This window comes from Lithobates pipiens, unplaced genomic scaffold (genome assembly GCF_037356315.1).
Source record: "Lithobates pipiens isolate NorthernLeopardFrog02 unplaced genomic scaffold, aLitPip1_a1.2 Scaffold_8, whole genome shotgun sequence".
Lineage (NCBI taxonomy): Eukaryota > Metazoa > Chordata > Amphibia > Anura > Ranidae > Lithobates > Lithobates pipiens.
Genome location: NW_027507903.1, coordinates 271,732,086 through 271,744,976, shown reverse-complemented (window position 1 = coordinate 271,744,976; position 12,891 = coordinate 271,732,086). Strand labels below are relative to the sequence as shown.

General features: G+C 46.4%; 12 non-coding genes across 12 annotated transcripts; all 12 read left to right on the top strand.

Moving 5' to 3' along the window:
* The first annotated feature begins 212 nt into the window (after window positions 1-212).
* On the top strand, window positions 213-285 carry TRNAV-AAC (transfer RNA valine (anticodon AAC)). The gene has a single exon. It is a non-coding gene; the product is annotated as a tRNA-Val (tRNA).
* A 111-nt stretch (window positions 286-396) lies between these two features.
* TRNAV-CAC (transfer RNA valine (anticodon CAC)) lies at window positions 397-469 on the top strand. The gene has a single exon. It is a non-coding gene; the product is annotated as a tRNA-Val (tRNA).
* Window positions 470-1,024: 555 nt separating this feature from the next.
* TRNAV-AAC (transfer RNA valine (anticodon AAC)) lies at window positions 1,025-1,097 on the top strand. The gene has a single exon. It is a non-coding gene; the product is annotated as a tRNA-Val (tRNA).
* Window positions 1,098-1,208: 111 nt separating this feature from the next.
* On the top strand, window positions 1,209-1,281 carry TRNAV-CAC (transfer RNA valine (anticodon CAC)). Its single transcript has one exon. It is a non-coding gene; the product is annotated as a tRNA-Val (tRNA).
* Window positions 1,282-1,836: 555 nt separating this feature from the next.
* TRNAV-AAC (transfer RNA valine (anticodon AAC)) lies at window positions 1,837-1,909 on the top strand. Its single transcript has one exon. It is a non-coding gene; the product is annotated as a tRNA-Val (tRNA).
* Window positions 1,910-3,950: 2,041 nt separating this feature from the next.
* Window positions 3,951-4,023, top strand: TRNAV-CAC (transfer RNA valine (anticodon CAC)). Its single transcript has one exon. It is a non-coding gene; the product is annotated as a tRNA-Val (tRNA).
* A 555-nt stretch (window positions 4,024-4,578) lies between these two features.
* Window positions 4,579-4,651, top strand: TRNAV-AAC (transfer RNA valine (anticodon AAC)). Its single transcript has one exon. It is a non-coding gene; the product is annotated as a tRNA-Val (tRNA).
* Window positions 4,652-6,197: 1,546 nt separating this feature from the next.
* Window positions 6,198-6,270, top strand: TRNAV-AAC (transfer RNA valine (anticodon AAC)). Its single transcript has one exon. It is a non-coding gene; the product is annotated as a tRNA-Val (tRNA).
* A 739-nt stretch (window positions 6,271-7,009) lies between these two features.
* Window positions 7,010-7,082, top strand: TRNAV-AAC (transfer RNA valine (anticodon AAC)). Its single transcript has one exon. It is a non-coding gene; the product is annotated as a tRNA-Val (tRNA).
* A 111-nt stretch (window positions 7,083-7,193) lies between these two features.
* On the top strand, window positions 7,194-7,266 carry TRNAV-CAC (transfer RNA valine (anticodon CAC)). Its single transcript has one exon. It is a non-coding gene; the product is annotated as a tRNA-Val (tRNA).
* A 1,367-nt stretch (window positions 7,267-8,633) lies between these two features.
* On the top strand, window positions 8,634-8,706 carry TRNAV-AAC (transfer RNA valine (anticodon AAC)). Its single transcript has one exon. It is a non-coding gene; the product is annotated as a tRNA-Val (tRNA).
* Window positions 8,707-8,817: 111 nt separating this feature from the next.
* TRNAV-CAC (transfer RNA valine (anticodon CAC)) lies at window positions 8,818-8,890 on the top strand. Its single transcript has one exon. It is a non-coding gene; the product is annotated as a tRNA-Val (tRNA).
* The last annotated feature ends 4,001 nt before the right edge of the window (window positions 8,891-12,891 follow it).

The following is a 12,891-nucleotide window of genomic DNA, read 5'->3' as shown; positions in this document are numbered from 1 at the left end:
ATCTTGCCAGTACTGGCTGTTTTGAGGATGTTATTTGTATCAAGTTAGGCATCCGAGATGGGCTTTCTTCCTTCTTTGCTTCATTACCAAAGAGTATCATTTGCAAGGACGGTAAACTGAACTCAGGTTATCAACCAACCAGAAGCAAATAATAGCTAATACGGTGACCCCCAACCTCCGAGCAACCAACCCGAAAATTGCTGTTGTGAAGGGTTTCTGTAGTGTAGTGGTTATCACGTTCGCCTAACACGCGAAAGGTCCCCGGTTCGAAACCGGGCAGAAACAATTTGAGCGCGCTAGTGCTTTTTGTCAATGTCGCCTTCAGCAGCTCTTTTCACCGATCTTACTTTAGGGTAGACTTTCGGTTTGCAAGGCTCAAAAAAACAGCATGAATGGGTTTCTGTAGTGTAGTGGTTATCACGTTCGCCTCACACGCGAAAGGTCCCCGGTTCGAAACCGGGCAGAAACAGTGCTTACCTTTAACTTTTTCACAGTCTGGCAAACTCAAAGCTCTTGCCATGCCTTGCCCCTCTGGCAGCCGTAAGCCAAATCTGCCAATACAAAGCACAGTTTAGGTGCAACACCTTCAATGTGAGCTCTTTTTCTTCACTGTTTATGAGCTGACCATCGCTGTAAGTGTTTGGTGTTTAGGCAAACTTGTTTTCTGGACCCAAAGGCAATTGGAATGTGGACTTTGGTTCTCCTGCTTAGTCAGCTGAGCTGGAAAACCTGACGACCATTGGCGTATGTTTTCAGCTGACCTGGTGAGAAAAGTGTGTGGAAAAGCTAGAGGTGATATCCATGACTCAGTGTATCTTGCCAGTACTGGCTGTTTTGAGGATGTTATTTGTATCAAGTTAGGCATCCGAGATGGGCTTTCTTCCTTCTTTGCTTCATTACCAAAGAGTATCATTTGCAAGGACGGTAAACTGAACTCAGGTTATCAACCAACCAGAAGCAAATAATAGCTAATACGGTGACCCCAACCTCCGAGCAACCAACCCGAAAAGTGCTGTCATGATAGGTTTCTGTAGTGTAGTGGTTATCACGTTCGCCTAACACGCGAAAGGTCCCCGGTTCGAAACCGGGCAGAAACAATTTGAGCGCGCTAGTGCTTTTTGTCAATGTCGCTTTCAGCAGCTCTTTTCACCGATCTTACTTTAGGGTAGACTTTCGGTTTGCAAGGCTTAAAAAAACAGCATGAATGGGTTTCTGTAGTGTAGTGGTTATCACGTTCGCCTCACACGCGAAAGGTCCCCGGTTCGAAACCGGGCAGAAACAGTGCTTACCTTTAACTTTTTCACAGTCTGGCAAACTCAAAGCTCTTGCCATGCCTTGCCCCTCTGGCAGCCGTAAGCCAAATCTGCCAATACAAAGCACAGTTTAGGTGCAACACCTTCAATGTGAGCTCTTTTTCTTCACTGTTTATGAGCTGACCATCGCTGTAAGTGTTTGGTGTTTAGGCAAACTTGTTTTCTGGACCCAAAGGCAATTGGAACGTGGACTTTGGTTTTCCTGCTTAGTCAGCTAAGCTGGAAAACCTGACGACCATTGGCGTATGTTTTCAGCTGACCTGGTGAGAAAAGTGTGTGGAAAAGCTAGAGGTGATATCCATGACTCAGTGTATCTTGCCAGTACTGGCTGTTTTGAGGATGTTATTTGTATCAAGTTAGGCATCCGAGATGGGCTTTCTTCCTTCTTTGCTTCATTACCAAAGAGTATCATTTGCAAGGACGGTAAACTGAACTCAGGTTATCAACCAACCAGAAGCAAATAATAGCTAATACGGTGACCCCAACCTCCGAGCAACCAACCCGAAAAGTGCTGTTGTGATGGGTTTCTGTAGTGTAGTGGTTATCACGTTCGCCTAACACGCGAAAGGTCCCCGGTTCGAAACCGGGCAGAAACAATTTGAGCGCGCAAGTGCTTTTTGTCAATGTCGCTTTCAGCAGCTCTTTTCACCGATCTTACTTTAGGGTAGACTTTCGGTTTGCAAGGCTCAAAAAAACAGCATGAATGGGTTTCTGTAGTGTAGTGGTTATCACGTTCGCCTCACACGCGAAAGGTCCCCGGTTCGAAACCAGGCAGAAACAGTGCTTACCTTTAACTTTTTCACAGTCTGGCAAACTCAAAGCTCTTGCCATGCCTTGCCCCTCTGGCAGCCGTAAGCCAAATCTGCCAATACAAAGCACAGTTTAGGTGCAACACCTTCAATGTGAGCTCTTTTTCTTCACTGTTTATGAGCTGACCATCGCTGTAAGTGTTTGGTGTTTAGGCAAACTTGTTTTCTGGACCCAAAGGCAATTGGAATGTGGACTTTGGTTCTCCTGCTTGGTCAGCTGAGCTGGAAAACCTGACGACCATTGGCGTATGTTTTCAGCTGACCTGGTGAGAAAAGTGTGTGGAAAAGCTAGAGGTGATATCCATGACTCAGTGTATCTTGCCAGTACTGGCTGTTTTGAGGATGTTATTTGTATCAAGTTAGGCATCCGAGATGGGCTTTCTTCCTTCTTTGCTTCATTACCAAAGAGTATCATTTGCAAGGACGGTAAACTGAACTCAGGTTATCAACCAACCAGAAGCAAATAATAGCTAATACGGTAACCCCAACCTCCGAGCAACCAACCCGAAAAATGCTGTCGTGATAGGTTTCTGTAGTGTAGTGGTTATCACGTTTGCCTAACACGCCAAAGGTCCCCGGTTCGAAACCGCGCAGAAACAATTTGAGCGCGCTAGTGCTTTTTGTCAATGTCGCTTTCAGCAGCTCTTTTCACCGATCTTACTTTAGGGTAGACTTTCGGTTTGCAAGGCTCAAAAAACAGCATGAATGGGTTTCTGTAGTGTAGTGGTTATCACGTTCACCTCACACGCGAAAGGTCCCCGGTTCGAAACCAGGCAGAAAAAGTGCTTACCTTTAACTTTTTCACAGTCTGGCAAACTCAAAGCTCTTGCCATGCCTTGCCCCTCTGGCAGCCGTAAGCCAAATCTGCCAATACAAAGCACAGTTTAGGTGCAACACCTTCAATGTGAGCTCTTTTTCTTCACTGTTTATGAGCTGACCATCGCTGTAAGTGTTTGGTGTTTAGGCAAACTTGTTTTCTGGACCCAAAGGCAATTGGAATGTGGACTTTGGTTCTCCTGCTTAGTCAGCTGAGCTGGAAAACCTGACGACCATTGGCGTATGTCCCCGGTTCGAAACCAGGCAGAAAAAGTGCTTACCTTTAACTTTTTCACAGTCTGGCAAACTCAAAGCTCTTGCCATGCCTTGCCCCTCTGGCAGCCGTAAGCCAAATCTGCCAATACAAAGCACAGTTTAGGTGCAACACCTTCAATGTGAGCTCTTTTTCTTCACTGTTTATGAGCTGACCATCGCTGTAAGTGTTTGGTGTTTAGGCAAACTTGTTTTCTGGACCCAAAGGCAATTGGAATGTGGACTTTGGTTCTCCTGCTTAGTCAGCTGAGCTGGAAAACCTGACGACCATTGGCGTATGTTTTCAGCTGACCTGGTGAGAAAAGTGTGTGGAAAAGCTAGAGGTGATATCCATGACTCAGTGTATCTTGCCAGTACTGGCTGTTTTGAGGATGTTATTTGTATCAAGTTAGGCATCCGAGATGGGCTTTCTTCCTTCTTTGCTTCATTACCAAAGAGTATCATTTGCAAGGACGGTAAACTGAACTCAGGTTATCAACCAACCAGAAGCAAATAATAGCTAATACGGTGACCCCAACCTCCGAGCAACCAACCCGAAAAGTGCTCTTGTGATGGGTTTCTGTAGTGTAGTGGTTATCACGTTCGCCTAACACGCGAAAGGTCCCCAGTTTGAAACCGGGCAGAAACAATTTGAGCGCGCTAGTGCTTTTTGTCAATGTCGCTTTCAGCAGCTCTTTTCACCGATCTTACTTTAGGGTAGACTTTCGGTCTGCAAGGCTCAAAAAAACAGCATGAGTGGGTTTCTGTAGTGTAGTGGTTATCACGTTCGCCTCACACGCGAAAGGTCCCCGGTTCGAAACCGGGCAGAAACAGTGCTTACCTTTAACTTTTTCACAGTCTGGCAAACTCAAAGCTCTTGCCATGCCTTGCCCCTCTGGCAGCCGTAAGCCAAATCTGGCAATACAAAGCACAGTTTAGGTGCAACACCTTCAATGTGAGCTCTTTTTCTTCACTGTTTATGAGCTGACCATCGCTGTAAGTGTTTGGTGTTTAGGCAAACTTGTTTTCTGGACCCAAAGGCAATTGGAATGTGGACTTTGGTTCTCCTGCTTAGTCAGCTGAGCTGGAAAACCTGATGACCATTGGTGTATGTTTTCAGCTGACCTGGTGAGAAAAGTGTGTGGAAAAGCTAGAGGTGATATCCATGACTCAGTGTATCTTGCCAGTACTGGCTGTTTTGAGGATGTTATTTGTATCAAGTTAGGCATCCGAGATGGGCTTTCTTCCTTCTTTGCTTCATTACCAAAGAGTATCATTTGCAAGGACGGTAAACTGAACTCAGGTTATCAACCAACCAGAAGCAAATATTAGCTAATACGGTGACCCCAACCTCCGAGCAACCAACCCGAAAAGTGCTGTTGTGATGGGTTTCTGTAGTGTAGTGGTTATCACGTTCGCCTAACACGCGAAAGGTCCCCGGTTCGAAACCGGGCAGAAACAATTTGAGCGCGCTAGTGCTTTTTGTCAATGTCGCTTTCAGCAGCTCTTTTCACCGATCTTACTTTAGGGTAGACTTTCGGTCTGCAAGGCTCAAAAAAACAGCATGAATGGGTTTCTGTAGTGTAGTGGTTATCACGTTCGCCTCACATGCGAAAGGTCCCCGGTTCGAAACCGGGCAGAAACAGTGCTTACCTTTAACTTTTTCACAGTCTGGCAAACTCAAAGCTCTTGCCATGCCTTGCCCCTCTGGCAGCCGTAAGCCAAATCTGCCAATACAAAGCACAGTTTAGGTGCAACACCTTCAATGTGAGCTCTTTTTCTTCACTGTTTATGAGCTGACCATCGCTGTAAGTGTTTGGTGTTTAGGCAAACTTGTTTTCTGGACCCAAAGGCAATTGGAATGTGGACTTTGGTTCTCCTGCTTAGTCAGCTAAGCTGGAAAACCTGACGACCATTGGCGTATGTTTTCAGCTGACCTGGTGAGAAAAGTGTGTGGAAAAGCTAGAGGTGATATCCATGACTCAGTGTATCTTGCCAGTACTGGCTGTTTTGAGGATGTTATTTGTATCAAGTTAGGCATCCGAGATGGGCTTTCTTCCTTCTTTGCTTCATTACCAAAGAGTATCATTTGCAAGGACGGTAAACTGAACTCAGGTTATCAACCAACCAGAAGCAAATAATAGCTAATACGGTGACCCCAACCTCCGAGCAACCAACCCGAAAAGTGCTGTCGTGATGGGTTTCTGTAGTGTAGTGGTTATCACGTTCCCCTAACACGCGAAAGGTCCCCAGTTTGAAACCGGGCAGAAACAATTTGAGCGCGCTAGTGCTTTTTGTCAATGTCGCTTTCAGCAGCTCTTTTCACCGATCTTACTTTAGGGTGGACTTTCGGTTTGCAAGGCTCAAAAAAACAGCATGAGTGGGTTTCTGTAGTGTAGTGGTTATCACGTTCGCCTCACACGCAAAAGGTCCCCGGTTCGAAACCGGGCAGAAACAGTGCTTACCTTTAACTTTTTCACAGTCTGGCAAACTCAAAGCTCTTGCCATGCCTTGCCCCTCTGGCAGCCGTAAGCCAAATCTGCCAATACAAAGCACAGTTTAGGTGCAACACCTTCAATGTGAGCTCTTTTTCTTCACTGTTTATGAGCTGACCATCGCTGTAAGTGTTTGGTGTTTAAGCAAACTTGTTTTCTGGACCCAAAGGCAATTGGAATGTGGACTTTGGTTCTCCTGCTTAGTCAGCTGAGCTGGAAAACCTGATGACCATTGGTGTATGTTTTCAGCTGACCTGGTGAGAAAAGTGTGTGGAAAAGCTAGAGGTGATATCCATGACTCAGTGTATCTTGCCAGTACTGGCTGTTTTGAGGATGTTATTTGTATCAAGTTAGGCATCCGAGATGGGCTTTCTTCCTTCTTTGCTTCATTACCAAAGAGTATCATTTGCAAGGACGGTAAACTGAACTCAGGTTATCAACCAACCAGAAGCAAATATTAGCTAGTGACCCCAACCTCCGAGCAACCAACCCGAAAAGTGCTGTTGTGATGGGTTTCTGTAGTGTAGTGGTTATCACGTTCGCCTAACACGCGAAAGGTCCCCGGTTCGAAACCGGGCAGAAACAATTTGAGCGCGCTAGTGCTTTTTGTCAATGTCGCTTTCAGCAGCTCTTTTCACCGATCTTACTTTAGGGTAGACTTTCGGTCTGCAAGGCTCAAAAAAACAGCATGAATGGGTTTCTGTAGTGTAGTGGTTATCACGTTCGCCTCACATGCGAAAGGTCCCCGGTTCGAAACCGGGCAGAAACAGTGCTTACCTTTAACTTTTTCACAGTCTGGCAAACTCAAAGCTCTTGCCATGCCTTGCCCCTCTGGCAGCCGTAAGCCAAATCTGCCAATACAAAGCACAGTTTAGGTGCAACACCTTCAATGTGAGCTCTTTTTCTTCACTGTTTATGAGCTGACCATCGCTGTAAGTGTTTGGTGTTTAGGCAAACTTGTTTTCTGGACCCAAAGGCAATTGGAATGTGGACTTTGGTTCTCCTGCTTAGTCAGCTGAGCTGGAAAACCTGACGACCATTGGCGTATGTTTTCAGCTGACCTGGTGAGAAAAGTGTGTGGAAAAGCTAGAGGTGATATCCATGACTCAGTGTATCTTGCCAGTACTGGCTGTTTTGAGGATGTTATTTGTATCAAGTTAGGCATCCGAGATGGGCTTTCTTCCTTCTTTGCTTCATTACCAAAGAGTATCATTTGCAAGGACGGTAAACTGAACTCAGGTTATCAACCAACCAGAAGCAAATAATAGCTAATACGGTAACCCCAACCTCCGAGCAACCAACCCGAAAAATGCTGTCGTGGTAGGTTTCTGTAGTGTAGTGGTTATCACGTTCGCCTAACACGCGAAAGGTCCCCGGTTCGAAACCGGGCAGAAACAATTTGAGCGCGCTAGTGCTTTTTGTCAATGTCGCTTTCAGCAGCTCTTTTCACAGATCTTACTTTAGGGTAGACTTTCGGTTTGCAAGGCTCAAAAAAACAGCATGAATGGGTTTCTGTAGTGTAGTGGTTATCACGTTCGCCTCACACGCGAAAGGTCCCCGGTTCGAAACCGGGCAGAAACAGTGCTTACCTTTAACTTTTTCACAGTCTGGCAAACTCAAAGCTCTTGCCATGCCTTGCCCCTCTGGCAGCCGTAAGCCAAATCTGCCAATACAAAGCACAGTTTAGGTGCAACACCTTCAATGTGAGCTCTTTTTCTTCACTGTTTATGAGCTGACCATCGCTGTAAGTGTTTGGTGTTTAGGCAAACTTGTTTTCTGGACCCAAAGGCAATTGGAATGTGGACTTTGGTTCTCCTGCTTGGTCAGCTGAGCTGGAAAGCCTGACGACCATTGGCGTATGTTTTCAGCTGACCTGGTGAGAAAAGTGTGTGGAAAAGCTAGAGGTGATATCCATGACTCAGTGTATCTTGCCAGTACTGGCTGTTTTGAGGATGTTATTTGTATCAAGTTAGGCATCCGTGATGGGCTTTCTTCCTTCTTTGCTTCATTACCAAAGAGTATCATTTGCAAGGACGGTAAACTGAACTCAGGTTATCAACCAACCAGAAGCAAATAATAGCTAATACGGTGACCCCAACCTCCGAGCAACCAACCCGAAAAGTGCTGTTGTGATGGGTTTCTGTAGTGTAGTGGTTCTCACGTTCGCCTAACACGCGCAAAGTCCCCGGTTCGAAACCGGGTAGAAACAATTTGAGTGCGCTAGTGCTTTTTGTCAATGTCGCTTTCAGCAGCTCTTTTCACCGATCTTACTTTAGGGTAGACTTTCGGTTTGCAAGGCTCAAATAAACAGCATGAATGGGTTTCTGTAGTGTAGTGGTTATCACGTTCGCCTCACACGCGAAAGGTCCCCGGTTCGAAACCAGGCAGAAACAGTGCTTACCTTTAACTTTTTCACAGTCTGGCAAACTCAAAGCTCTTGCCATGCCTTGCCCCTCTGGCAGCCGTAAGCCAAATCTGCCAATACAAAGCACAGTTTAGGTGCAACACCTTCAATGTGAGCTCTTTTTCTTCACTGTTTATGAGCTGACCATCGCTGTAAGTGTTTGGTGTTTAGGCAAACTTGTTTTCTGGACCCAAAGGCAATTGGAATGTGGACTTTGGTTCTCCTGCTTAGTCAGCTGAGCTGGAAAACCTGACGACCATTGGCGTATGTTTTCAGCTGACCTGGTGAGAAAAGTGTGTGGAAAAGCTAGAGGTGATATCCATGACTCAGTGTATCTTGCCAGTACTGGCTGTTTTGAGGATGTTATTTGTATCAAGTTAGGCATCCGAGATGGGCTTTCTTCCTTCTTTGCTTCATTACCAAAGAGTATCATTTGCAAGGACGGTAAACTGAACTCAGGTTATCAACCAACCAGAAGCAAATAATAGCTAATACGGTGACCCCAACCTCCGAGCAACCAACCCGAAAAATGCTGTCGTGATAGGTTTCTGTAGTGTAGTGGTTATCACGTTCGCCTAACACGCGAAAGGTCCCCGGTTCGAAACCGGGCAGAAACAATTTGAGCGCGCTAGTGCTTTTTGTCAATGTCGCTTTCAGCAGCTCTTTTCACAGATCTTACTTTAGGGTAGACTTTCGGTTTGCAAGGCTCAAAAAAACAGCATGAATGGGTTTCTGTAGTGTAGTGGTTATCACGTTCGCCTCACACGCGAAAGGTCCCCGGTTCGAAACCGGGCAGAAACAGTGCTTACCTTTAACTTTTTCACAGTCTGGCAAACTCAAAGCTCTTGCCATGCCTTGCCCCTCTGGCAGCCGTAAGCCAAATCTGCCAATACAAAGCACAGTTTAGGTGCAACACCTTCAATGTGAGCTCTTTTTCTTCACTGTTTATGAGCTGACCATCGCTGTAAGTGTTTGGTGTTTAGGCAAACTTGTTTTCTGGACCCAAAGGCAATTGGAATGTGGACTTTGGTTCTCCTGCTTAGTCAGCTGAGCTGGAAAACCTGACGACCATTGGCGTATGTTTTCAGCTGACCTGGTGAGAAAAGTGTGTGGAAAAGCTAGAGGTGATATCCATGACTCAGTGTATCTTGCCAGTACTGGCTGTTTTGAGGATGTTATTTGTATCAAGTTAGGCATCCGAGATGGGCTTTCTTCCTTCTTTGCTTCATTACCAAAGAGTATTATTTGCAAGGACGGTAAACTGAACTCAGGTTATCAACCAACCAGAAGCAAATAATAGCTAATACGGTGACCCCAACCTCCGAGCAACCAACCCGAAAAGTGCTGTCGTGATAGGTTTCTGTAGTGTAGTGGTTATCACGTTCGCCTAACACGCGAAAGGTCCCCTGTTCGAAACCGGGCAGAAACAATTTGAGCGCGCTAGTGCTTTTTGTCAATGTCGCTTTCAGCAGCTCTTTTCACCGATCTTATTTTAGGGTAGACTTCCGGTCTGCAAGGCTCAAAAAACAGCATGAATGGGTTTCTGTAGTGTAGTGGTTATCACGTTCGCCCAGAGGCGTACTAAGTAGGGGGCGGGGGGTGCGGCCCGCCCCAGGTGATGCACACTTGGGGGGGTGTCAGGCCGGCACCCCCCTCCGCGATTGTGGTGGCATGGCGCGCTGCGGACAGGGCCGCTGATAGACCAGCCAGCGGGTCACGGCCAGCCATTCAGAGTGCGTGCTGGTCACGGCCAGGCCAGCCAATCACAGTGGGTCTAGTAGTGCCGCCCCCCCGGCGCCGCGGAGTGATTCCTTCCTGTCTCTCCGCGTGTAGGAGCAGGAAGGCAGCGCCAGCGACTCGAGCAGCGCGGATCTGTCTCTGTAGACTCTGAGGCTGCATCGTCGGCATCGCCATCTGTATCACAGGACACAGGACACACTCAGCATCGGGCGGCATCATCTGACCTACACAGTGAGTGTACACAGTATGTGAGTGTTATATAGGCTTTCCATCACCCCCCCCCCCCCCCATTTGGCTACCAAAGTATAGGTTGGTCTAGAGCTATAACAAGATCTTTATATTATACAGTAATACAGTTCACACAAAGATAAATAGCCAGAAAGGATGCTTATGTACAAGAAAGTGACAGTTTTTAAGCTAATTTGAAATTTACAGATACGTGGCAAAAAAAAAATGCAACCCCTCCCCCCAAAAAAAATCCTTCTCCTTAATGACAAATGATTATAATTACCGAACGTTGGTCAGATTTTCTTTAATGTACACCTGCTTGTAAGCCGCACAAATTCTATACAAAGCTCTATACCAGAGGGGTACTAAGTAGGGGGCGGGGGTGCGGCCTGCCCCGGGTGATGTACACTTGGGGGGGGTGTCAGGCCGGCACCCCCCTCCGCGATTATAGTGGTGGCAGCAGCGCGCTGCGGACAGGGCCGCTGTCATCAGTGCCACATATTAGTGCCTTCTGTTATCAGTGCCAAGTATCAGTGCCATTTGTCATCAATACCACCTGTCAGTGTCACGTGCCATGCCATATCAGTGTCACGTGTCATCAATGCCACGTATCAGTGCCATCTGTCATCAGTGTCACGTGTCATTGGTGCCACGTATTAGTGCCATCTGTCATCAGTGTCACGTGTCATCAGTGCCATGTATTAGTGCCATCTGTCATCAGTGTCACGTGCCATCGGTGCCACGTATTAGTGCCATCTGTCATCAGTGCCACATATTAGTGACATCTGTCATCAGTGCCATATTAGTGTCACGTGTCATCAGTGCCCCATATTAGTGCCATCTGTCATCAGTGCCATATCAGGGTCACGTGTCATCAGTGACACATATTAGTGCCATCTGTCATCAGTGCCACGTATCAGTGCCATTTGTCATCAATGCCACCTGTCAGTGTCACGTGCCATCTGCCATCAGTGTCACATGTCATCGGTGCCACGTACTAGTGCCATCTGTCATCAGTGCCACGTATTAGTGACATCTGTCATCAGTGCCACGTATTAGTGCCACGTGTCATCAGTGCCACGTATAAGTGCCATCTGTGCCACATATTAGTGCCATCTGTCATCAGTGTCACGTGTCATCAGTGCCCCATATTAGTGGCATCTGTCATCAGTGTCACGTGTCATCAGTGCCATATCGGTGTCACGTGTCATTGTCCTGGTGCTCCAGGGCCTTAAAAAGTGTAATAGTTAGTCAACAATTTAGATGTGTAATTTATGCTCCTAGAAAATGTGATGGCACTCCCTGCATGTCGGGCCTCTCTAAGTGGCCAGGCTGTGAAAAAGTCCCACACATGTGGTATCGTAATACTCAGGTGGAGTAGCAGAATTTATTTTGGGGTGTCATTTGTGGTATACACATGCCATGTGAGAGGAATGACCTATTACAATGACAATTTTGTGGAAAAAAAATGTTTATCATCTTTATCCGGCTCTTGGGACACTATTACTCTCACTGACGCCAACAATGAATCACCATTCCTTCCATTGACACCAACAATAGGGCATGATTCCTCCTATTGACATAAATAATGGGGCACATTTCTTCCCACTGACATTAACGATGGGGCATTCCTACCACTAATACCAATGATAGGCGCTATTCCTCCCACTGACTTCAATTATGGTGCACTATTCCTCCAACTGACACAACGTTTGGTGCCATTTCTTCCACTCACACCAACTACGAGGCACTATTCTTCCCACTTATACTACTTATGAGGCACTATTCCTCCCACTAACACCAATGTTAGGAACTATTCTTTCCACGGACACCAATGATGGGACACTATTTACTCCCACTGATGCAGGGCATTTTCTAACACCACTGGCCACAGCCCCTAAAGTCTGAAGGATAGTGAACACTTCCTTTTCTTAGAAAGTTTAGAGACCCCCCTGCTCTACAGCATTCTACTGTGCTGGAAGTTTCTGATCCTATACAAACTTAAAGTGGAGTTCCACCCACTTTTCCAACTTTGTTTAAAGGAAAGACAACCCTTTAAAAATTTTAAAACATTGCCTATGGAGATTTTTAAGTACCGTCATTTGTCGCCATTCCATGAGTGTGCGCAATTTTAAAGCGTGACATGTTTGGTATCCATTTACTCGGCGTAACATTATCTTTCATATTATTCAAAACAATTGGGCTAACTTTACTGTTTCGTTTTTTTTATTTTTTTATTCCTTGAAGTGTATTTTATTTTTTACACAAAATTTGCGTTTGAAAGACCGCTGCGCAAATATTAGGTGACATAAAATATTGCAATGACTGTCATTTGCTTAAAATATATATATGTTTGGGGGTTCTAAGTTTTTTGTATAAATACACTTAGAAGGATATTGTAAATTTAACCCTTTCCCGCCGAGCGTACGCAGATCTGCGTACTCGGCTTCCGGGGGGTATACCGGGATGATGCCCGCACCTGCAGGCATCATCCCGGTACCGTTTAAAACAGCGGGCGATTGGCTTTCCAGCCATAACAACCGATGCGGCTAAAAGCCGCTCGGCTGTTATGCCGGAGGAGCGGGAGGGGACGTCCCCCCCTCCCGCCGCCTCTCGCCGCTGTTACCGGTGCTCCCGCTCGATCGGGAGCACCGATTAGCTATCCGTCGGCTCCGGCTGCTGGGGAGGAACTGGAACGAAGCCGTAATCGGCTTCGTTCCAGTCTCCTCATCGTAAACACGGAAGCGACGTCATGACGTCACTTCCCGTTTACTCGGCTGCCAATGGCGCCGGTTTAAAAAAAATATCCGGTATTCAGTGTAAAGGAGGGGTGG